Source organism: Coregonus lavaretus (assembly GCF_964263955.1).
Source record: "Coregonus lavaretus genome assembly, contig: HAP1_SCAFFOLD_1434, whole genome shotgun sequence".
NCBI classification, from domain to species: Eukaryota; Metazoa; Chordata; class Actinopteri; order Salmoniformes; family Salmonidae; genus Coregonus; species Coregonus lavaretus.
In genome coordinates this window covers 45,331-72,058 of record NW_028157604.1, presented here as the reverse complement: position 1 = coordinate 72,058, position 26,728 = coordinate 45,331, and the positions used below count along the sequence as shown (strand labels likewise).

General features: G+C 43.5%; 1 pseudogene across 1 annotated transcript; it reads right to left on the bottom strand.

Annotated features, from left to right (window-relative positions):
- Nucleotides 1–4,482: 4,482 nt before the first annotated feature.
- LOC311125169 lies at nt 4,483–20,189 on the bottom strand (annotated as a pseudogene). The gene is made up of 4 exons: nt 19,988–20,189; nt 7,685–8,134; nt 6,055–6,816; nt 4,483–5,484 (listed from the first exon to the last, which is right to left on the bottom strand). The product of its transcript is annotated as an uncharacterized misc_RNA (transcript).
- Nucleotides 20,190–26,728: the final 6,539 nt, after the last annotated feature.

The window sequence follows — 26,728 nt, the reverse complement described above, 5'->3', positions numbered from 1 at the left end:
GACATGTGTAATGGAAATAGCAGATATAGTAGGGAATTTCGAAAGACAAAAAATGTATTTGTTTCGACAGGTGGATTGTTATTTTGCCTAACTTTCCTTATTGCGACAAATGATGATGGAATCTTTAAAAAAATATACTTTTTAAGGTACTCTGGGCAAAAACTGGTTAAAACAACATTGTTTCTATGTCATTTCAACACAAGAAATCAATGTGAGACGTTGATTCAACGTGGAAAATCAACGTTTTTTTTATTTTTTTCATACAATTTTTCATCTATTATCCAACGAGATGGTGACATTTGTTGTTGATTTTCACGGTTAGTTGACAACTCAACCAAATGTATATCAAAACTAGATGTTGAACTGACGGTCTGTGCCCAGTGGAATGGCTCCAGCTGCATTTGCAAATAAATAATTTTTCTGCATGAAATCCATAGCCTAATATGTAAACGTAGGGTGACAGTTGAGCAATTGACAGTTAGCTGTGAGCAACGTAAACATAGACGGGAAGTTGACAATAATTACTTATTAATAGGCATTAATAAATTCTATTTCTATGGTTGCAGTCCTCAAAGATTGAATTGTATTGAATGAGATCCAATGATTTACTGCCCGTATGGCGGGGTGACGTTATTTTAGTTCTAAATGCCTTGGCTACTGCTTGCAAATGTAAAAAAAAAAATTCAAATGGCCTATAAAAAGAATGTTTCTTTGCAGGACAAGGATTGCCCTTGACTTCCAAGAATGCCTAAATTGCTTCGCATTGCTCTTTTGGTTGGCTGGCAAGTTTCACCATGCAATTATTTTAGATCTACAAGAGTGCAGATTTCACCATGGCACAGAACGTGGCGATATATTGGCGCATGAGAATTAGGCTATTAGAATATGGCAAATATTAATCAATGTTTGCATTCTATCCATGCTGGCTTTGCTAGGCCTACCTGAAACATGAAACTGATAGTTGGGAGGGCATACAGGCTGTTGGCAATTTATTAATGCGCAATTTGCCTAAATGGGTAATGGAAACACATCAACCACTTCATTTTTCTTCAACACTAGGTTGTTGCGATTTCTTTCTTCATTTAGGTGTGATGTCATTTCGTGAAGCTGTTTTTTTTATCCACACAAGATAGTTAAATGGAAACGCACCGCAGTAGTCAATTGTCACACCTCTTTTCTATGCCAATGCAGTTACACCTCCGACACCTCCCAAAACATCAGCTATGCGGGTGTCGGCTATTGCCGGTTAACCCTTGATCTGATAGAACCTTGGCCTGAGTGTTGGATGAAGATGGTATACTTCAATGAGTCGGCGGCGCAGGACATACTGCTCACCTCGGACCAGTCCCCGACACCGGGAAAAGAAAGAGATGGTGTAAGAGAGGCGGAAGTGACGAAACCATGTCTGAGAAAAAGAAAAAAAAAAACTCTACAAGATCTACGAGACCGCACTCAACGAGCTGTATATGTAGAGTGCATTCGGAAAGTATTCAGACCCCTTCACTTTTTCCACATTTTGTTACTTTACAGCCTTATTCTAAAATGGATTAAATGAAATTGTTTCCTCATGAATCTATGCTACACACAATACCCTATAATGACAAAGCGAAAACAGGTTTTTATAATTTTTTTTGCAAATGTATTAAAAAACAGAAATACTTTATTTACATAAGTATTCAGACCCTTCGCTATGAGACTCGAAATTGAGCTCAGGTGCATCCTGTTTCCATTGATCATCCTTGAGATGTTTCTACAAGTTGATTGGAGTCCACTTGTGGTAAATTCAATTGATTGGACATGATTTGGAACATTACACACCTGTCTATATAAGGTCCCACAGTTGACAGTGCATGTCAGAGCAAAAACCAAGTCATGAGGTCGAAGGAATTGTCCATAGAGCTCCAAGACAGGATTGTGTCGAGGCACAGATCTGGGGAAGGGTACCAAAAAACTTCTGCAGCATTGAAGGTCCCCAAGAACACAGTGGCCTCCATCATTCTTAAATGGAAGAAGTTTGGAACCACCAAGACTCTTCCTAGATCTGGCTGCCATGCCAAACTGAGCGATCGGGGGAGAAGGGTCTTGGTCAGGGAGGTGACCAAGAACCTGATGGTCACTCTGACAGAGCTCCAGAGTTGAACTCTTTGGTCTGAATGCCAAGCGTCACATCTGTAGAAAATGTGGCACCATTCCTACGGTGAAGCATGGTGGTGGCAGCATCATACTGTGGGGATGTTTTCCAGCGGCAGGGATTGGGAGACAAGTCAGGACCGAGGCAAAAGATGAACGGAGCATAGTACAGCGAGATCCTTGATGAAAACCTGCTCCAGAGTGCTCAGGACCTCAGACTGGGGCGAAGTTTTCACCTTTCAACAGGACAACGACCATAAGCACACAGCCAAGACAACGCAGGAGTGGCTTCGGGACAAGTCTCTGAATGTCCTTGAGTGGCCCAGCCAGAGCCCTTCAACCCGATCTAATATCTCTGAAAATTGCTGTGCAGCGACGCGCCCCATCCAACCTGACAGAGCTTGAGAGGATCTGCGGAGAAGAATGGGAGAAACTCCCCAAATACAGGTGTGCCAAGCTTGTAGTGTCATACCCAAGAACACTCAAGGCTGTAATCGCTGCCAAAGGTGCTTCAACAAAGTACTGAGTAAAGGGTCTGAATCCTTATGCAAATGTGATATTTCAGTGTTCAAAGCTCTCCCTCCTCACCATTCCTGCTTACAAGCAAAAACTCAAACATGAAGTACCAGCTCAATACGGAAGTGGTCCGATGAATCGGATGCTAAGCTACAGGACTGTTTTGCGAGCACATGACATTTTAGTCATTTAGCAGATGCTCTTATCCAGAGACACACGTTAGTTAATTCATCTTAAGATAGCTAGGTGAGACAACCACATATCACAGTCATAGTAAGTACACTTTTCCTTAATGAAGTAGCTATCAGCAAAGTCAGAGCTAGTAAGGGGGGGGAAAAAAGTGTGTAAGCTCGCAATGAGTCACTCAGCCACGGAGCAGGAGGGGAAGGCCGAGCCGGACAGGAAGAAAGAGGACAGTGCGAGTCATAGGATGCGGAAAAGGAGGAGAGTAGGGTCGAAGAGGCAGAATCGGGAGACAGGAGGTAGAATGATTTAGCAGTAGGGAGAAATGATAAGATAGAAGAGGACAGAGTAGTGGGAGAAAAGAGCAAAGATTGCGACGGTGCATGACCATCTGGGTAGAGTGGTTAGGGTTGGAGGAGAGGGAGACAGAAAAAGGAAACAAAGTAGTGATCAGAGACCTGGAGGGGGGTTGCAGTGAGATTAGTAGGAGAGCAGCCTCCAGTAAAGATGAGGTCAAGAGTATTGCCTGCCTTGTGAGTGGGAAAGGGTGAGGCCAAAAGAGGCAAGGAGGGGAAAGAAATTAATCAAAGACAGACGTCGGGAGGTTGAAGTCGCCCAGTACAAAGAGCAGGATGCCATCGTCAGGAAATTAGCTTATGAAGGTGTCAAGCTCATTGAGAAATTTCTCTAAGGGCACCTGGTGGGCGATAGATGATGACAATGTTAAGCTTGAGTGGACAAGTGACAGTGACTGCATGGAAAATCAAATGAGGAGACGGAGAGGTGAGTGAGGGAGGGAAAAATAGAAAAGTGGAGAAATGAGTAAAGCCCCGTGCCGCCACCGCGACGACCAGATGCTCTCAGACTACGAGTCAGATGCAGAGAGAGCAGCTGGAGTAGTATCTGGGGGGGATCCATGTCTCCGTCAGGGCCATAAAAAGTCTAGGGACTGAAGGGCAGCACAACAGGCTTAGAAGCTTCTGGGAGTCATCCAATGGCACTGGGGAGTTTACCACATCAGTCGCCGGCTTCATTATATTAAGTGCATCGACGATGTTGTCCCCACAAACCGTACGTACATATCAATACAGGACTAAGATCGAATCCTACTACACCGGCTCTGACGCTCGTCTGCACTGATACGGTCAATTGTGCAATATTTCAGAATGGGAAAGCAGGTTGGGATGGGTTTCTATTAGCACGTTAAAAGGGAAAATCTGCATTTGGTAGATCCATTTTATTGTTTTATTTTTTAAATTAATGATATACTCATTGCTTCTTGAAGAATATAACTTTTATAAATGCCTCACGAGCTCAGTTCAACGGTCATACCCCATCAGAACACAAAATATCATAAATCTGTCTGAATTTGAGTGTTTACATTTCTCCAACCCTATCCCTCAGCTGTTTAGCAAAACAGTGGCAGGGTACCCAATTTGTTGTTGTTTGAACTGCAAAGGAGTTTACTACAAAGCAGGATCAATGAGTTAGCCAGCTAACTTTGATAAGCAACCAGAAATAACTATTGATTTTCTGATTCATTAAGAAACCTACACTTAGATATTCGTTTTTGGTTGTTGAGTCAATTAGGCCATGACCCTTTCATGCTTATCTTTCTAAAACATTATTTCAGAATATTTTGGCAACTTAACTGGCTTACTTGCCAAATACTGCATTGTAGTACACCCCTCTAATTGCCCCTTTAATTAACAAAGCAGCTACAGGCAAATTAGATCCATTAGATCCATAGTTTGACATCTTGCAACCATCTATCGGTCTATGAATTTGAGTGCTTTACAATTCTCCAACCCCATCCCTTGTTTACCTGTTGTCTGAACTGCAGATTGCCCCTTTTCATGAACAAAGTAGCAACAGGGACATAGATAGATTAGATCATTAGCGTGACATTGGACTGAGCAGGATAAGGAGGACCAGTTAGAGTCCACAGGTGATCTTGGGTGTATCTCAATACTCCCTTAGTCCACTCTCTGTGTGTATCTCCATACTCTTAGTCTCTCGTGTCCTAATTTTCTTTCTTAATTCCTTTTTTGACCTGTTTTATTTCTTTGTGGTTATTTTTGACATGCCTCAGCAGATTCGTTTTCTGAGTGTATATTTTACCACAGACTGAGCAGCCATGACGTTTCTCTCCCGTGTGAGTCAGTTTGTGCTTGGTTAGGTTCCTCTTGACACTAAATATTTTCCCACAGTCACCACAGCTATATTGTTTCTCTCCAGTGTGAGTCAGTTTGTGCCTCCTTAGGACCCCCTTTTGACTGAAGCTTTTCCCACAGTCACCACAGCTAAATGGTTTCTCTCCTGTGTGAGTCAGAATATGCCTCCCTAGGACCCCCTTCTGAGTGAAGCTTTTCCCACAGTCACCACAGCTAAATGGTTTCTCTCCTGTGTGAGTCAGTATATGCTTATTTAGGTGGTCCTTCAGACTGAAGCTTTTCCCACAGTCACCACAGCTAAATGATTTCTCTCCTGTGTGAGTCAGTATGTGCCTCCCTAGGACCCCCTTCTGACTAAAGCTTTTCCCACAGTCAAAGCAGATAAATGGTTTCTCTCCTGTGTGAGTACGTATATGATTATTTAGGTGGGCCTTCTGACTGAAGCTTTTCCCACAGTCACCACAGCTAAATGGTTTCTCTCCTGTGTGAGTCATTATATGCACGGTTAAGTGCTTCTTCAGACTGAAGCTTTTCCCACAGTCACCACAGATAAATAGTTTCTCTCCTGTGTGAATCAGTATATGTGCCTTAAGGGACCCCTTCTGATTAAAGCTTTTACCACAGTCACCACAGATAAATGGTTTCTCTCCTGTGTGAGTCAGTATATGCACGGTTAAGTGTTCCTTGCGATAAAAGTTTTTCCCACAGTCACCACAGCTAAAAGGTTTCTCTCCTGTGTGAGTCCATATATGTTTGGTTAGGGACCCCTTGTGTCTGAAGCTTTTATCACAGTCATCACAGCTAAATGGTTTCTCTCCTGTGTGAATCAATATATGCCTCCCTAGGTCCCCCTTCTGATTGAAGCTTTTCCCACAGTAACCACAGCTAAATGGTTTCTCTCCAGTGTGAATCAGTTTATGCATTGTTAGGTTCGTCTTGATACTGAAGCTTTTCCCGCAGTCACCACAGCTGAATAATTTCTCCCCTGTGTGAGTCCGTATATGCATGGTTAGGTTCTCCTTGCGATTGAAGCTCTTCCCACAGTCACCACAGATAAATGATTTCTCTCCTGTGTGCATCCTGATGTGTCTGGACAGATATTTTTTTAGTTTGAAGGTCTTGCCACAAACAGGGCAGGTGAAGGGTTTCACACCGTGACAGAGTCTGACATGAGCCTTCAGTTTACAGGTGGAGTTGTAGCGTTTTTTGCAGAAGCAGCATTCAATGGGTCTCTTCTTGGGGAGAGTCACATGCCTCTGCAGGTCAGCTTTCAGAGCAAACGTTTCACCACAGTCACAGCAGTGGTGAGTTTTTATCGATGTGAGGCTGAGTTTGGAACACTGTTCCCCCATTGACGTGTTTGGATCCAATGGTGGGCTGCTGTCAAGTCCTACTGGGTCTCTGCTTATGGCTGAGCTGTGGCTGGAGGCATTGTTCTGATTATCTGGAGGGTCACAGGGAATGTCCAGACCCTTTAGGTGGGTCACAGTGCCAAAAGGTTTGACATCCACTGGTTTAGAGTCACTCTCTCTGTTCTCCACAGTCTGGGTTTGGGGAAGAGTCAAGGACTGAAGTGGGTCCTCCTGATCACATTCACTTTTCACACAGGGAGGCGTGAACATGGAGTCTTTGGTATCAAAGGGCCCTTGAAGCTGCTCTTCCTCCTGACTGGTCCTGAGTTCCTCCTGTTCCTCTTTAATCTGTGTGGGCTCTGGGTCCTCCTGCCCCAGACTGGGGCTCCACTCCTGCTCACAGTGCTGCTGCTCAGGGGGAACCTCCTCTTCAGAAACAGAGAGAGAGAGCTGCAGGGAGTCTGGAGGGAAGGAGAGCAGAGTAGAGGTTATCTATATAGCACATCATTAAATAGAACACTTGAATCATACACGTGAATTATGTGCAGATAGCTAGGTATTTACTCTCCTTCACTTGGGTTCTCATGCCTACAATGGAAGACACCACGGCCAACGTGTACAAAAGCCCAGCTGACTTTCTGTCTAACCGCTCTTTAATCCTTGCTTGCACAATGGTTTTGGAAACCTTAGAAACGTTACTTTCATATTTCCCCAAATAACTTTACAGACAAAAAAGAAACACTTACTGTACACAAATTTAAAGGTATTTTGCGTTGCACATTTACCTGAACTATGACACTTCCTGAGCTAACGTAAACAAGGGAGGGAACAACATATAGTCTTGTAGCTGTTACATCAAAACACCTCTGTGGAAATCGGTGGTAAAACAGCTAACAGTAAGTGTATCTTTTGTTTTTGTAAAGTTATTTAGGGAAAACTATGAAGTTGTGTGTCCGAGGTTTCCAAAACCTTATTGCAAACAAGGATCGATTGTTTCTAGAAAAAGCGTTTTCACACTTGACCAAATCATCGTCCTCAGCTAATCAAAATGGACGTTGAATAACTCCAATGGAGCACTGGAGTCTGAAGGGCAACAGAAGGACCAACTTTCTGGAAAATAGTTCAAATAGAATTTTATTCAACATTTGTCAATGGACAAATATGTGACACTGCTGTCCAAATAAGGGAATGCACGTCAGTGCTACTTTGATCCATTCACGGTAAAAGTATTTAAAAAAAGCTACTACTTAAAATTGTCTGAAAGCCTAAAAAGTGTAATCATTGGGTAGAACTCTAGCGAACTATCAGTAGATCTAATAACATACAAACCTATTCTACATAGTTGTATCTCCGGCGTGATCCGCAGCAGTCTCCGTAGCCGATCATTCTCCTCCTGGTACTCCACTACCGTTTTCTCAACTGCCCCGAAAATCTCCACAGCAGCAGACGTCTTTAAACATTCATTTAAATACACACCTAACGACTGTAGTTTAGACGTTTTCAGTGGACTGAGAGTTGGGTATTCAGCTAGTATGGCTTCTTGACATGGGTCCTCCTGATCACATTCACTTTTCACACAGGAAGGAGTGAACACGGAGTCTTTGGTATCAAATAGCACTTGAAGCTGCTCTTCCTCCTGACTGGTCCTGAGTTCCTCCTGTTCCTCTTTAATCTGTGTGGGCTCTGGGTCCTCCTGCCCCAGACTGGGGCTCCACTCCTGCTCACAGTGCTGCTGCTCAGGGGGAACCTCCTCTTCAGAGACAGAGAGCTGCAGGGAGTCTGGAGGGAAGGAGAGGAGGAGCAGAGGTTATCTATATAGCACAGCATTAAATAGAACACTTGAATCATACACATGAATTATAGAACTCTATGATCTATATAGCCAAGTGGACTCAAACCTCCAATGCCATAGATAAAGCTTGTGCCTGAGGTCGAGCAGAGGGTCCATTGAAAATACGACTATCACTATCACTATCGCTACCACTATCACTATCACCACCACTATCACTACCGCTATCACTACCACTATCGCTACCACTACCACTACCACTACCGCTACCACTATCGCTACCACTATCGCTACCACTATCACTACCGCTACCACTATCACTACCACTATCGCTACCACTACCACTATCGCTACCACTACCACTACCACTACCGCTACCACTATCGCTACCACTACCGCTATCGCTACCGCTACCACTATCGCTACCACTATCGCTACCACTATCGCTACCACTATCACTACCGCTACCACTATCACTACCACTATCGCTACCACTATTGCTACCACTACCACTACCGCTACCACTATCGCTATCACTATCACTACCGCTACCACTACCACTACCGCTACCACTACCACTACCGCTATCACTACCACTACCGCTACCACTACCACTATCACTACCACTACCACTATCGCTACCACTATCACTACCGCTACCACTATCACTACCACTATCGCTACCACTATTGCTACCACTACCACTACCGCTACCACTACCACTATCGCTATCACTACCGCTACCACTACCACTACCGCTACCACTATCGCTACCACTACCACTACCGCTATCACTACCACTACCGCTACCACTACCACTACCGCTACCACTATCGCTACCACTATCGCTACCACTATCGCTACCGCTACCACTATCACTACCACTATCGCTACCACTATTGCTACCACTACCGCTACCACTATCACTAACACTACCGCTACCACTACCACTATCACTACCGCTACCACTACCACTACCACTACCACTACCGCTACCACTACCACTACCCCACTATCACTACCGCTACCACTACCACTATCACTACCACTACCACTACCGCTACCACTACCACTACCATTACCACTATCACTATCACTATCACTATCACTACCGCTACCACTACCACTACCCCTCTATCACTACCACTACCGCTATCACTACCACTATAGCTATCACTATCACTACCGCTACCACTACCACTACCACTATCACTACCACTATCACTACCACTACCGCTATCACTACCACTACCGCTATCACTACCACTACCGCTATCACTACCACTATCACTATCGCTACCGCTATCACTACCGCTACCGCTACCGCTACCACTATCGCTACCGCTACCACTATCGCTACCGCTACCACTATCGCTACCGCTACCACTACCACTACCACTACAACTATCACTATCACTATCACTACCACTACCGCTATCACTACCACCACCACTACCACTATCACTACCACTATCACTATCACTACCACTACTACTACCACTATCACTATCACTACCGCTATCACTACCGCTATCGCTACCACTACCGCTACCACTATCGCTACCACTACCACTATCACTACCGCTACCACTATCACTATCACTACCACTACCACTACCGCTACCACTATCACTACCACTATCGCTACCACTATCGCTACCACCATCACTACCGCTACCACTATCACTACCACTATCGCTACCACTACCACTATCGCTACCACTACAACTACCACTATCGCTACCACTATCACTACCACTATCACTACCACTACCGCTACCACTATCGCTACCACTATCACTACCACTACCACTATCGCTACCACTATCACTACCACTATCACTACCGCTACCACTATCGCTACCACTATCACTACCACTACCAACCACCACTACCACTACCACTATCGCTACCACTATCACTACCACTACCACTATCACTACCACTATCACTACCGCTACCACTATCGCTACCACTATCACTACCACTACCACTACTACTACCAACCACCACTACCACTACCGCTACCACTATCGCTACCACTATCACTACCACTACCACCACCACTACCACTATCACTACCACTACCACCACCACCACCACTACCACTACCACTATCGCTACCACTATCACTACCACTACCACTACCACTACCACCACCACTACCACTACCACTACCACTACCACTATCACTACCACTACCACCACCACTACCTACCACTACCACTGCCACACTTCATTCCACCAGGGCCAGAAGCCAGCAACCAGGTCCAAGTGCTGTGCTGCCAAGCCTTGATAAGCACATCAGGTGCAGCCAATTTAGGTGATCGTCAATCAGTATTGCTGCTGGTTTTGTTTGGTGGCCATAAGGTCTTTTATTTTCACTTTGAACCTTTAGTTTAGGCGTGCCTGTTTGTACTTTCCTTTCTTGTATTTATAGTTATTTTCATCATCTGAACAAATAATAATCAGCTTGAGCTCGCCAACCCAAAGGAGTCAAGACTGAGCTGGCCCTGGACCAAGGTAAGGTAGCTGTCTCCCTGGACCAAGTTAAGGTTGCTGTCTCCCTGGACCAAGATAAGGTAGCGGTCTCCCTGGACCAAGGTAAGGTTGCTGTCTCCCTGGACCAAGGTAAGGTTGCTGTCTCCCTGGACCAAGGTAAGGTTGCTGTCTCCCTGGACCAAGGTAAGGTTGCTGTCTTCCTGGACCAAGTTAAGGTTGCTGTCTCCCTGGACCAAGTTAAGGTTGCCGTCTCCCTGGACCAAGTTAAGGTTGCTGTCTCCCTGGACCAAGTTAAGGTTGCTGTCTCCCTGGACCAAGGTAAGGTTGCTGTCTCCCTGGACCAAGGTAAGGTTGCTGTCTCCCTGGACCAAGGTAAGGTTGCTGTCTTCCTGGACCAAGGTAAGGTAGCTGTCTCCCTGGACCAAGTTAAGGTTGCTGTCTCCCTGGACCAAGATAAGGTTGCCGTCTCCCTGGACCAAGTTAAGGTTGCTGTCTCCCTGGACCAAGTTAAGGTTGCCGTCTCCCTGGACCAAGGTAAGGTTGCTGTCTCCCTGGACCAAAGTAAGGTTGCTGTCTCCCTGGACCAAGTTAAGGTTGCTGTCTCCCTTGTCACCTACGCTTACTTTTCACATTAATGCACACATTCATTCTGATTCCAGAACCATTAGGCAAGCCTAGAACCCCTAGACTTAGCGAGTACAGTGTTAAAAGTAGGCTGTCTAGACACTCCTGTAACACTTGATAATACTTGGGTTGATCCACCAATTGAGTACCTTTTGGGTACATTAACTTGGTCAAAAAAAAACAACGTTTATTTTACTTATTTTGTAATATTCTGTCAAAGAAAACGTTCTACTTAATAAAAATATGTTTTCCCATCTCGAGGTTAAATACAAAAATACTATAGTAAGGGCCTATTAAGTACCAAGTAACAAGGTTGACCGTAACATGGTTGACCGTCACATGGTTGACCGTCACATGGTTGACCGTAGCATGGTTGACCGTAACATGGTTGACCGTAACATGGTTGACCGTAACAAGGTTGACCGTAACATGGTTGACCGTAACATGGTTGACCGTAACATGGTTGACCGTAACATGGTTGACCGTAACAAGGTTGACCGTAACATGGTTGACCGTAACATGGTTGACCGTAACATGGTTGACCGTAACATGGTTGACCGTAACATGGTTAACGTAACATGGTTGACCGTAACATGGTTGACCGTAACATGGTTGACCGTAACATGGTTGACCGTAACATGGTTGACCGTAACAAGGTTGACCGTAACATGGTTGACCGTAACATGGTTGACCGTAACATGGTTGACCATAACATGGTTGACGATTTCATCCTAAAATCAGCCATGAATCCCCTTGTGATTCTGCAGGAGCTGTGTTGATTGTGGATCTATTCCGGGACAATGTGGACCGTCCGGACTTTCAACGTAACAACTGTTTGCTTGCAGAGGACTACAGGGGTGAAGTGGCCACTCTTAGCAAACAAGTAGCAAACTTCCACAAGCTACTGGGGAATCCATGCCCAACAAGTAGCGAACTTTCACAAGCTACTGGGGAATCCATGCCCAACAAGAAGCGAACTTCCACAAGCTACTGGGGAATCCATGCCCAACAAGAAGCGAACTTCCACAAGCTACTGGGGAATCCATGCCCAACAAGAAGCGAACTTCCACAAGCTACTGGGGAATCCATGCCCAACAAGTAGCGAACTTCCACAAGCTACTGGGGAATCCATGCCCAACAAGTAGCGAACTTCCACAAGCTACTGGGGAATCCATGCCCAACAAGAAGCGAACTTCCACAAGCTACTGGGGAATCCATGCCCAACAAGAAGCGAACTTCCACAAGCTACTGGGGAATCCATGCCCAACAAGAAGCGAACTTCCACAAGCTACTGGGGAATCCATTCCAGCCTACTTTCCCTTCTACTCCAGTAGCTGGAGGCCTCTCTGGCCTGGTGTGAGTGTCGCCGTCGTGTCGTCTCTCCACAGGCGACTGGCCGGTGCTCTGCAGGGATCCCTCCCCGAAGGGGTCTCCCTCTTCCCAGGAGAATGGAGTGTGTAGGTTGCTTCTGGATGACTTTAGTGGATGTTCCTATTCTTGACCCTACCAACCAGCCATGGAGGCACATCACCTACCATGAAAGTAGAAAGCAGCGGCCTTTGGCAATAGGGGCCTCCCTAGAGGCCTCCCCTACAGACTTCAAACAGCTTTGCCACCCTGGATTCAGAGGTTCTGGCGCCTTCATCCCTGGGGGCTTCCGCTTCGAGATCGGATCCGGAGGTACCTGCGCCTTCATCCTCTGTTCTGTCTCCTTCTACCTCGGGTTTAGATCTTCAGAGCACGACAATGGACCTCAGGATCTCGTCATGGTATCTCTGTGTATTCTAATTGCCATCGATAAAATGCAATTGTGTTCGTTGTCCGTAGCTTATGCCTGCCCATATCATAACCCCACAGCCACCATGCGGAACTCTGTTCACAACGTTGACATCAGCAAACCGCTCGCCCACACAACGCCATACATGTGGTCTGTGGTTGTGAGGCCGGTTGGACACACTGCCAAATTCTCTAAAACTACGTTGGAGGCAGCTTATGGTAGAGAAATGAACATTCAAGTCTCTGGCAACAGCTCTGGTGGACAATCCTGCAGTCAGCATGCCAATTACACGTTCCCTCAAAACTTGAGACATCTGTGGCATTGTGTTGTGTGACAAAACTGCACATTTTAGAGTGGCCTTTTATTGTCCCCAGAACAAGGAGCACCTGTGTAATGATCATGCTGTTCAATCAGCTTCTTTGTATGCCACACCTGTCATGTGGATGGATTATCTTGGCAAAGGAGAAATGCTCACTAACAGGGATGTAAAGTAATTTGTTCACAAAATTTGAAAGAAATTAGCTTGTTGTGCATATGGAACATTTCTGGGATCTTTTATTTCAGCTCATGAAACATGGGACCAACACTTTACATGTTGCGTTTATATTTTTGTTCAGTGTCAAGTTTGGTAGCGTCGATTCTCTCAACCTGTCCATGGTGTCTTCCCCGCGAGAATGTTATTTTTGCAATAAAATTATAATTTTGGAATTATGTTTACCGGTCAGTTTTTGTTCACTCTGGTAATCAATCCGCATCTATTTCCTTGACAACGTCCTCACTGGAAGACTCATACAGACATAGAATTAGGAATAGCATTTTAATAGGATTTCTGAATGATCAGTGCCCAGATTCACATAGACAACTTAAGAAGCTCGGGCCTCATTTATAAAACCGTTGTGTACATTTTACACTAAATATCTGCACACGATTCTACGGCTGCACACGTATACAAATATTGAGATTGATCAACTTGATGCTTGCCATACATACGCATGTTTCCCGTTATAAAAACTTTTGAGCGTGTGAGCGAGCATTATAACTGAAAAACTCCCATCATTCACCCTTTATGGTGACAATAACGCCCTTATTTTGCTGTATACTTTGGAAGTATTGGAATTAGGCCCGAGACAGTATCTAAAAGAAATGGCGAACTTGGAGGTGTTGGCAGAATGTTTTCTATTTGCAGTGACATTTTGCTGTAGCCTATTTGACCATTTGTGAAAGACAAACAATTGCACATTTTAGTGGGACCTGTAAACAGATTGTTTAAATTCAATAATGTTTTGCATTTACTTTACCCACACCTTTAATAATGCTGCACTGCCCGCGAATTCTGAAACATTTTCTACTCGGATTATTTTGTGTTACTACAGTAGGCTATACTTACAGTGGTTGCCTGTAACACTTCAATGCAAAATATCAACTGTCTGTTCAACTGTATGTTATAAACCGCACTCCCATTCGGAGAGCAAAAACGTAATCGTACCTAATAGGCCCAATTAAATGAGAGATGTGCATGGTCATTTGTTGTATGGCTACTTCGGCAAAAAGGTTGAGGAACTTATTATGCAATGGTTGTGATATACTCTGAGTGTACAAAACATTAAGAACACCTGGTCTTTCCATGACATACATTGGGCTTGCGAAAGTATTCACCCCCCCTTGGCATTTTTCCTACTTTGTTGCCTTACAACCTGGAATTAAAATGGATTTTTTGGGGGTTTGTATCATTTGATTTACACAACATGCCTACCACTTTGAAGATGCAAAATATTTTTTATTGTGAAACAAACAAGAAATAAGACAAAAAAAACTGAAAACTTGAGCGTGCATAACTATTCACCCCCCCCAAAGTCAATACTTTGTAGAGCCACCTTTTGCAGCAATTACAGCTGCAAGTCTCTTGGGGTATGTCTCTATAAGCTTGGCACATCTATCCACTGGGATTTTTGCCCATTCTTCAAGGCAAAACTGCTCCAGCTCCTTCGTTTTGGATGGGTTCTGCTGGTGTACAGCAATCTTTAAGTCATACCACAGATTCTCAATTGGATTGAGGTCTGGGCTTTGACTAGGCCATTCCAAGACATTGAAATGTTTCCCCTTAAACCACGCAAGTGTTGCTTTAGCAGTATGCTTAGGGTCATTGTCCTGCTGGAAGGTGAACCTCCGTCCCAGTCTCAAATCTCTGGAAGACTGAAACAGGTTTCCCTCAAGAATTTCCCTGTATTTAGCGCCATCCAGCATTCCTTCAATTCGGACCAGTTTCCCAGTCACTGCCGATGAAAAACATCCCCACAGCATGATGCTGCCACCACCATGCTTGTTGGATTTGTGCCAGACATAGCATTTTCCTTGATTTTACATTTTAGTCATTTAGCAGACGCTCTTATCCAGAGCGACTTACAGTTAGTGAGTGCATAAATTTTTCATACTGGCCCCCCATGGGAAACGAACCCACAACCCTGGCGTTGCAAGCGCCATGCTCTACCAACTGAACTACAGGGGATGGCCAAAAAGCTCAATTTTAGTCTCATCTGTCCAGAGTACCTTCTTCCATATGTTTGGGGAGTCTCCCACATGCCTTTTGGCGAACACCAAACATGTTTACTTATTTTTTTCTTTAGGCAATGGCTTTTTTCTGGCCACTCTTCCGTAAAGCCCAGCTCTGTGGAGTGTATGGCTTAAAGTGGTCCTATGGACAGATACTCCAATCTCCACTGTGGAGCTTTGCAGCTCCTTCAGGGTTATCTTTGGTCTCTTTGTTGCCTCTCTGATTAATGCCCTCATTGCCTGGTCTGTGAGTTTTGGTCGGCTGCCCTCTCTTGGCAGGTTTGTTGTGGTGCCATATTATTTATATTTTTTAATAATGGATTTAATGGTGCTCCATGGGATGTTCAAGGTTTCGGATATTTTTTTATAACCCAACCCTGATCTGTACTTCTCCACAACTTTGTCCCTGACCTGTTTGGAGAGCTCCTTGGTCTTCATGGTGCCGCTTGCTTGGTGGTGCCCCTTGCTTAGTGGTGTTGCAGACTCTGGGGCCTTTCAGAACAGGTGTATATATACTGAGATCATGTGACAGATCATGTGACACTTGTGGACTTTATTTAACTAATTATGTGAAGGTAATTGGTTGCACCAGATCTTATTTAGGGGTTTCATAGCAAAGGGGGTGAATACATATACACGCACCACTTTTCCGTTATTTATGTTTTAGAATTTTTTGAAACAAGTTATTTTTTTCATTTCACTTCACCAATTTTGACTATTTTGTGTATGTCCATTACATGAAATCCAAATAGAAATCCATTTAAATTACAGGTTGTAATGCAACAAAATAGGAAAAACATCAAGGGGGATGAATACTTTTGCAAGGCACTGTAGACTGACCAGGTGAATCCAGGTGAAAGCTATGATCCCTTATTGATGTCACTTGTTAAATCCACTTCAAATCAGCGTAGATGAAGGGGAGGAGAAAGGGTTAAAGAAGGATTTTTTTTTGTAGCTTTGATAAAACTGAGACATGGATTGTGTATTAGTGCCATTCAGAGGGGGACAAAAGAATAAAGTTCCTTTGAACGGGGTATGGTAGTAGGTGGCAAATGCAGCATTTGCTATAGCGGTCCAACCGTTTCAATTAATGGATTTGGACAATGCTAGCTAATTATGCTAACTCCAGGCTGAAGTAAACAATGTCTTATTGTGGATTCGGACACCGCAACCCAGGGTAAGGGGCATTTCACGCAAATATGATTTTATCCCTTTGATAAACTATCCCTGAAGGGTTCTACTTCCTCCTCTCTGCCACAACAAATGAATTCAGACACGGGCCTCATTACGAGAAGAAAAAAAATGCCATCATTGAGGCATTTAATCACCATTTTATTTCAACGGGCTCTCTCTTTGGAATAACGTCTAAGCCAATACTCACAATGATTGGGCTGGATGCCGATAAGGGAAAGTTGCTGAATGATCTGAGAAATGACAGTCAAAGCTTTTCTTTTAGGCTATTTACAGAAGAAGAAGTCCTGGATGCTTTGATAGCAATAGACAATAAGAAATCCCCAGGAGCCGACCAATTGGATCCAGGTCTGCTTCAGTGTGCAGCGCCCATCATTGTTGGCTCGATAACCCACTTTTTTTTTATTTAACATTGTTATCAGGAAGTATTCCTAAAGTATGGAAATCAGCTCTTGTGCTGTCACTCCATAAGGGCCGGGATAGTAGTGATCTTAATAATTATCACCCCATTTCAAGGCTTCCTTGTCTGGCTGAGATTCTTGAATCCTTGGTAAATGTACAACTTTGCTCCTTTTTTTAATCTGAGAAATGTATTTTGAATGTCAACCAATCAGCGTTTAGGCCTGGGCATAGCACTAGTACAGCAACCACTATAGTTTTTTAATGATTTTTGTCAATACTTTAGACACTAAAATGAAATGTGCTGCTTTGTTCATGGAGCTGTCAATAGCTTTTTGATACTGTTGATCATGCTCTGACACCTGCTCATGGTTTCGTGATAATCTTAGTGACAGAACTCAGGCCATCGTGATTGATGGGGTTAAGTCTGAATTTATTGACGCACAGAAAGGTGTTCTGCAGGACCTGTTCTTTTCACTATTTATATAAATGCTATTGGTCAATCTGTTAAAAAATTGTACATTTCAACTATATGCGGATGATACTATTTTGTACACAATTGCCCCGACCGCTGACCATCGAGAGCATCCTGACTGGTTGCATCACCGCCTGGTATGGCAACTGCTCGGCCTCCGACTGCAAGGCACTACAGAGGGTAGTGCGTACGGCCCAGTACATCACTGGGGCCAAGCTTCCTGCCATCCAGGACCTCTATACCAGGCGGTGTCAGAGGAAGACCCTAAAAATTGTCAAAGACTCCAGCCACCCTAGTCATAGACTGTTCTCTCTGCTACCGCACGGTAAGCGGTACCGGAGCGCCAAGTCTAGGTCCAAAAGGCTTCTCAACAGCTTCTACCCTCAAGCCATAAGACTCCTGAACTGCTAATCATGGCAACCCGGACAATTTGCACTGCCCCCCCCACACCACCCCATCCCCCTCTTTTTACGCTGTTTATTATTTATGCATAGTCACTTTAACTCTACCTACATGTACATATTACCTCAACTACCTCGACTAGCCGGTGTCCCCGCACATTGACTCTGCACCGGTACCCCCTGTATATAGCCTCCCTACTGTTATTTTATTTTACTGCTGCTCTTTAGTTAATTTTTTTAGCTTAACACTTTTTTAGTTAATTCTTTTACTTTGCATTGTTGGTTAAGGGCTTGTAAGCATTTCACTGTAATGTCTACACCTGTTGTATTCGGCGCATGTGGCAAATAAAATTTGATTTGATTTGACCTGGCTGTGACAATGCTACAGTCCGATTTTGCAGTCGTGCAGGAAGCCCTTACTGATTTTAAAAACGTGTACTTAGTTCTCGTCAGATTGTTTCAGATGGATTACATATTTACTCATCGGCTGGTTCTATAATTAAACAAGTCCCTGTATACAAATACCTTGGTATTTGGGTTGACAATGATTTATCGTAAAAAAAACAAAAAAACATACGAATGAGCTTGTTAAGAAACAGATCTTGTCTCTCTCTAGTTAGCAGGAAGCAGATTGCGCAGTCAACCCTTCTCCCTGTTATTTATGATTATGGTGATACTATTTATCAAAGTGCAGCTGCCTCTACTCTTAAACACTTCGATACCGTTTGTCATAGCTTTATCTTGGCCAGGTCGCAGTTGTAAATGAGAACTTGTTCTCAACTGGCTTACCTGGTTAAATAAAGGTGAAATTAAAATTAAAATAAAATAAAAAAATAGCACCCTTCGTTTTATTACAGTTTAATTACTCATCACTGTATTCTTTACCAAAAAATTGGCTGGACCTCTTTTGAAGTCATTTAGATCACATCATTACGCCCTTTTTGTTTACAACGCCCTGCTCCGCAAGCTTCCGACTTATCTAACATCACTGTTAAGATTTAAAATGACAAGGTACCAAACCTGTTCACAGGGTTGTTTAACTCTGGAGACTCCTTTGGTGTCTAGAGAATTAGGTAAATCTGCCTTTAATTTCCTTGCACTTTACGTGTGGAATGATCTACAATACACTTTAAAACTGGAGGAATTGGTGCCTCTAGGGCAGTGTTTCCCATCTCCAATCCTCAGCACACATTTTTGTTGTAACCCCGGACAAACTCACTTGATTCAACTAGTCAATTAATCATCAAGCCCTGGATGCATTGAATCAGGTGATTCTTGTAGCCCAAGCCCAATTTGTCCTTGGGCTACAAGGAAAAACATGTGTTGTTGGGGGTACTTGAGGACTGGAGTTGGGAAACACTGCTCTAGGGCATTTCAGAAGGTTGCTAGGATACCCCCCCCAAAAAAATAAATAAATAAATAAATAAATAAAACTTTCCTTAACCAACACTTGCACCGACGTCTGCATTGGCCTTGCAGCATTTACGGTGACATGGCCTCTGCAGAAGTCAGGGCATTCATCCTTCTTGGCTTCGCAGAGCTGTTGTCAAGCCTACCGTCAACTAATCATGTCAATGCGGAGCTATAAGGCGCTCTCCGCATTGCTACAACATTTGAGAGGTGCACGGCAATGCCATACAGAACTCAATTTAGCCTCTGGGGGGCTTCACAATTGCGTCACACCATTCATACGACGCCTCCAATCACATTTTCGGATCAAGCATAAATTGGCGCTTAGCCAGCCTTTTTTTGACATAACTGAGTGCAGATAAGCTGTATGCTATTTCAAAATCAGCTTTTCGTGACAAAGACAACTGTAAAAGTATATGTTTTTTTATTCTTAAATTGTTGAAATGGTGATCTCTTAAATGGTTAATTAATTGAGTAGCACTATAGCTAACTATCAGTAGATCTACATACGAACCTATCCGACATAGTTGTATCTCCGGTGTGATCCGCAGCATTCTCCGTAGCCGATCATTCTCCTCCTGGTACTCCACTACCGTTTTCTCAACTGCCCCGAAAATCTCCACATCAGACGCCGTTAAACGCTCATTTAAAAACACACTCAACGACTGTAGTTTAGACATTTTTCAATTGAATGAGAGCTGGGTAGACTATTTAGTTTAGTCAGTGTGTCTCTCTTCACTCTACAAAAGGAATGCAAAATCAAAACAAACTCGTCTCCAATCCCACTTCCGTGGTCTAGTGAAATTATTGCAGAAAACTCATTGGTTCTAGTGAGCAGCGCCGCCAGCTGGATGGGAGTTTACTGTGCAAGGCAGCCTACAGACCAGTAGGAAAGGAAAACGATGACTACATGTAGATAAACAGTGGTTATCATTACTATAGGATGATCTGGGAGAATCAATTATTCATCAGGAGTCAACTGTTTATCATTACTCCATACAAGATTAAATCAACATCATCAATGAGCAGCATTAGGTCAAAATTGATAAGAAACACCATTGGACAAATGCAAGACGTTTTCCTGAAAGCACATTTGAAATGTATCAATATTTGTTAAAGTATGAATAATCAGGGGTTTTACTAAAAGGTACAGACCAGTAATAATGGAATAGATAACTACATGAGGGGAAACAGTACTGGGGTGACTTTTTTGTTGTTGTTGCAATTGCAATTGTTGGGTTTCCCTGACGTGTTAGACACTGACTCCCCCCTGTGGCTAAATATGGAAGTCAGGATCACAACAAAATTAGTAATAATAATAATATGCCATTTAGCAGACGCTTTTATCCAAAGCGATTTACAGTCATGTGCGCATACATTTTTACGTATGGGTGGTCCCGGGGATCGAACCCACTACCCTGGCGTTACAAGCGCCGTGCTCTACCAATTGAGCTACAGAGGACCAGAGGAGTCTTTTCCAGACTTGATTTTCTCCAAGGCAGATTGTTCAAACAAATTTACAGGCAATAACTTTGTTTGAGAAATTGTTTTAAGCATTCTAAACCAGATTGAAGACGTTTTACAAGGTGCCAGATATCTCTGTATACACTCCAATATGTTTTAATCATTATTTTTGTTACACCTTGGTCTGATAAGTCGCTGTAAGTCGCTCTGGATAAGAGCGTCTGCTAAGTGACCAATTATTTATTTATTATTATAAGGTGTTTGTTGAATAGAGGGAGAAGGGGCTGGCCACAATTGAAGACCCATACACAGACAAGCAATTTGCATCATTTAACCATAATATTAAGCAATATTCCACTTTTTTGTTTTGAATTGTAAAGAACATACGTTATAACAAATAAAATAACAAATACATATGTGTGTGTGTATACAGCTCTGGAAAAAATTAAGAGACCACTGCAAAATTATCAGTTTCTCTGGTTTTACTATTTATAGGTATGTGTTTGGGTAAAAATAACATTTTTGTTTTATTCTATAAACTACTGACAACATTTCTCCCAAATTCCAAATAAAAATATTGTCATTTAGAGCATTTATTTGCAGAAAATGACAACTGGTCAAAATAAGACCTCGAATAATGCAAAGAAAATAAGTTCATGTTCATTTTTAAACAACACAATACTAATGTTTTAACTTAGGAAGAGTTCAGAAATCAATATTTGGTGGAATATCCCTGATTTTCAATCAGCTTTAATGCGTCTTGGCATGCTCTCCACCAGTCTTTCACATTGATGTTGGGTGACTTTATGCCACTCCTGGCGCAAAAATTCAAGCAGCTCGGCTTTGTTTGATGGCTTGTGACCATCCATCTTCCTCTTGATCACATACCACAAGTTTTCAAATGGGGTTCAGGTCTGGAGATTGGGCTGGCCATGACAGGGTCTTGATCTGGTGGTCCTCCATCCACACCTTGATTGACCTGGCTGTGTGGCGTGGCACATTGTCCTGCTGGAAAAACCAATCCTCAGAGTTGGGGAACAATGTCAGAGCAAAAGGAAGCAAGTTTTCTTCCAGGACAACCTTGTACGTGGCTTGATTCATGCATCCTTCACAAAGACAAATCTGCCCGATTCCAGCCTTGCTGAAGCACCCCCAGATCATCACCGATTCCCCACCAAATTTCACAGTGGGTGCGAGACACTGTGGCTTGTAGGCCTCTCCAGGTCTCCGTCTAACCATTACACGACCAGGTGTTGGGCAAAGCTGAAAATTGGACTCATCAGAGAAGATTACCTTATTCCAGTCCTCTATGGTCCAATCCTTATGGTCTTTTGCAAACCTCAGCCTGGCTTCTCTTTGCTTCTCATTGATGAAGGGCTTTTTTCTAGCTTTGCACGACTTCAGCCCTGCCCCTAGGAGCCTGTTTCGAACCGTCCTCGCCGTGCACTTCACCCCAGCTGCCGTTTGCCATTCTTTTTGTAGGTCACTTGATGTCATCTTACGGTTGTTGAGTGACATTCGAATGAGTTGGCGGTCATCCCGGTCAGTAGAGAGTCGTTTTCGCCCTCTGCCGGTCTGTAGCTTTGTTGTCCCCAATGTCTGCTGCTTGAACTTGTTCTTATGAACCGCCATCACTGAAATTTTAAGGATGGAAGCAACCTGACGCTCACTGTATCCCTCTGCCAGTAAAGACACAAATGAACCCTTCTTTTCCTCACTCAAAACATTCCCTTTCAACTCTTTTGGCATGGTCAATAGTTATTTTTTGATTAATTTTACTTTTGAGGTACTATTAGCACTGTTTTTGCCATCCAGCTGGTCCTATTGCAAGAGGATAGTGATGACCACAGCAGTGGTTTTTATACTTTTCCTCGTTAAATAAGATTTGGTTCAGGTGATCACCTAATCAGTACCTAATTCAGTAGAATGAGGTGTGCCTGTGTTGGAATTCAACAGACACTGGAATGGAATAGCTGTCATACATGTAGAGATGCTGATTTAAGAAACATTTGCAGTGGTCTCTTAACTTTTTCCAGAGCTGTATATCTCAGTGGAAGTCGGTGCCGTCTAAGGTAGGTAGCTTAGTGGTTAAGAGCGTTGTGCCAGTAACCGAAAAGTCGCTGGTTCTAATCCCCGCGCCGACTAGGTGAAAAATCTGTCGATGTGCCCTTGAGCAAGGCACTTAACCCTAATTGCTCATGTAAGTCGCTCTGGATAAGAGCGTCTGCTAAATGACTAAAATGTAAGATGAGGGAGGAAGATTTTGTTATTTTTTATGAGCGTGGCCTTATTTCTATTACAGCGTATTGGATGACTGTCATTCATATCCCATTCACCCAGTTCAATGTAACATCGATAGGTTTAGGCTACTACATGATACTGAAATGTTCCCTGTACCCATCATGAGGTTGCTACAACCTAGCCTAGGAATGAATGTTGACAACGTAGGTGCACAGGTCGAGAGAAATTAAAGTAATCAAGGGAACAGATATTGACACATTCAATACCGCCTTGCACACGCTTGCCTGCATCTAGCTGATCTAGGGCATCCCGGGGGTTTGTGGTATATGGCCAATATACCACGGCTAATGGCTGTATCCAGGCACTCCGCGTTGCATCGTGCATAAGTACAGCCCTTAGCCATGGTATATTGGCCATATACCATACCCTTGTGCCTTATTGCTTAATCATAGCAGTCAAACAAGTTAAATCAACATCCATTGATGGAAAATGATCTGGCGAGTTTAACCTCTACGGGATCGGTGGCCCGTATACGGGACGGTTGAGCTAACGTGCGCTAATGTGATTAGCATGACTGTTGTAAGTAACAGCAAACTTTCCAGGACATAGACATGTCTTATATGGGCAGAAAGCTTACATTATTGTTAATCTAACTGCACTGTCCAATTTACAGTAGCTATTACAGTGAAAAAATACCATCCTATTGTTTGAGGAGAGTGCACAACAACAAAAAACTTATCACGGCAACTGGTTTGATACATTCACCTCTGAAGGTAAATCATGTACTTACATTCAGTAATCTTGCTCTGATTTGTCATCCTGAGGGTCCCAGAGATAAAATGTAGCATAGTTTTGTTTGATAAAATCCATTTTTATATTCAAATGTAGGAACTGGGTTCTACAGTTTGAACCCTTGCTGTCTCTGGCTCCACACCCACCCCGCCCGGGGTATAAGCTAATGATCCATCATGTATGACATTCCTGGGAGTGTGTAAACTTACATTTTGTATTACCATATCATATTTGTATGTTCTCTATAGTTATGTACTTGAAAATGTATCAATTGACCAATTCGGCACATTTGGGCAGACTTGATTAAAAATAGTCCAGTATTGCAATGCTTCACTGGATCAATCTGAAACTTTGCACACACACACTGCTGCCATTTAGTGGCCAAAATCTAAATTGCGCCTAAACTGCAATATTATATTGTGGCCTTTCTCTTGCATTTCAAAGATGATGGAACAAACATTTTTTTGAAAAACACATGTTTTTTTTGTTTGTATTATCTTTTAATAATAATAATAATAATAATATGCCATTTAGCAGACGCTTTTATCCAAAGCGACTTACAGTCATGCGTGCATTCATTTTTGTGTATGGGGTGGTCCCGGGGATCGAACCCACTACCTTGGCGTTACAAGCGCCGTGCTCTACCAGTTGAGCTACAGAGGACCACTTTTAACAGATCTAATGTGTTATATTCTCCTACATTAATTTAACATTTCCACAAACTTCAAAGTGTTTCCTTTCAAATGGCATCAAGAATATGCAGATAGATTGTAACTTCCATCAATGTAATTGTCTGCATCACTTCCAATCCCCCATATGTTTTTTTTCTCTCGCACATACAGTGAGGGAAAAAAGTATTTGATCCCCTGCTGATTTTGTACGTTTGCCCACTGACAAAGACATGATCAGTCTATAATTTTAATGGTCGGTTTATTTGAACAGTGAGAGACAGAATAACAACAAAAAAATCCAGAAAAATGCATGTCAAACATTTTATAAATTGATTTGCATTTTAATGAGGGAAATAAGTATTTTATTCCTCTGCAAAATATGACTTAGTACTTGGTGGCAAAACCCTTGTTGGCAATCAGAGGTCAGACGTTTGTTGTAGTTGGCCACCAGGTTTGCACACATCTCAGGAGGGATTTTGTCCCACTCCTTTTTGCAGATCTTCTCCAAGTCATTAAGGTTTCGAGCCTGACGTTTGGCAACTCGAACCTTCAGCTCCCTCCACAGATTTTCTATGGGATTAAGGTCTGGAGACTGGCTAGGCCACTCCAGGACCTTAATGTGCTTCTTCTTGAGCCACTCCTTTGTTGCCTTGGCCATGTGTTTTGGGTCATTGTCATGCTGGAATACCCATCCACGACCCATTTTCAATGCCCTGGCTGAGAGAAGGAGGTTCTCACCCAAGATTTGACGGTACATGGCCCCATCCATCGTCCCTTTGATGCAGTGAAGTTGTCTTGTCCCCTTAGCAGAAAAACACCCCCAAAGCATAATGTTTTCACCTCCATGTTTGACAGTGGGGATGGTGTTCTTGGGGTCATAGGCAGCATTCCTCCTCCTCCAAACACGGCAAGTTGAGTTGATGCCAAAGAGCTCGATTTTGGTCTCATCTGACCACAACACTTTCACCCAGTTCTCCTCTAAATCATTCAGATGTTCATTGGCAAACTTCAGACGGGCCTGTTATGTGCTTTCTTGTGCAGCGGGACCTTGCGGGCGCTGCAGGATTTCAGTCCTTCACGGCGTAGTGTGTTAAAAATTGTTTTCTTGGTGACTATGGTCCTAGCTCCCTTGAGATCATTGACAATATCCTCCCGTGTAGTTCTGGGCTGATTCCTCACCGTTCTCATGATCATTGCAACTCCACGAGGTGAGATCTTGCATGGAGCCCCAGGCCGAGGGAGATTGACAGGTCTTTTGTGTCCATTTGCGAATAATCGCACCAACTGTTGTCACCTTCTCACCAAGCTGCTTGGCGATGGTCTTGTAGCCCATTCCAGCCTTGTGTAGGTCTACAATCTTGTCCCTGACATCCTTGGAGAGCTCCTTGGTCTTGGCCATGGTGGAGAGTTTGGAATCTGATTGATTGATTGCTTCTGTGGACAGGTGTCTTTTATACAGGTAACAAGCTGAGATTAGGAGCACTCCCTTTACGAGCTCGGGGTGTTTTTCTGCTAAGGGGACAGGACAACTTCACCGCATTAAAGGGACGATGGACGGGGCCATGTACCGTCAAATCTTGGGTGAGAACCTCCTTCCCTCAGCCAGGGCATTGAACATGGGTCGTGGATGGGTATTCCAGCATGAAAATGACCCAAAACACATGGCCAAGGCAACAAAGGAGTGGCTCAAGAAGAAGCACATTAAGGTCCTGGAGTGGCCTAGCCAGTCTCCAGACCTTCATCCCATAGAAAGTCTGTGGAGGGAGCTGAAGGTTCTAGTTGCCAAACATCAGCCTCGAAACCTTAATGACTTGGAGAAGATCTGCAAAGAGGAGTGGGACAAAATCCCTCCTGAGATGTGTGCAAACCTGGTGGCCAACTACAAGAAACGTCTGACCTCTATGATTGCCAACAAGGGTTTTGCCACCAAGTACTAAGTCATGTTTTGCAGAGGGGTCATATACTTATTTCCCTCATTAAAATACAAATCAATTTATAACATTTTTGACATGTGTTTTTCTGTTGTTATTCTATTGAAATAAACCTACCACAAAAATTATAGACTGATCATTTCTTTGTCAGTGGGC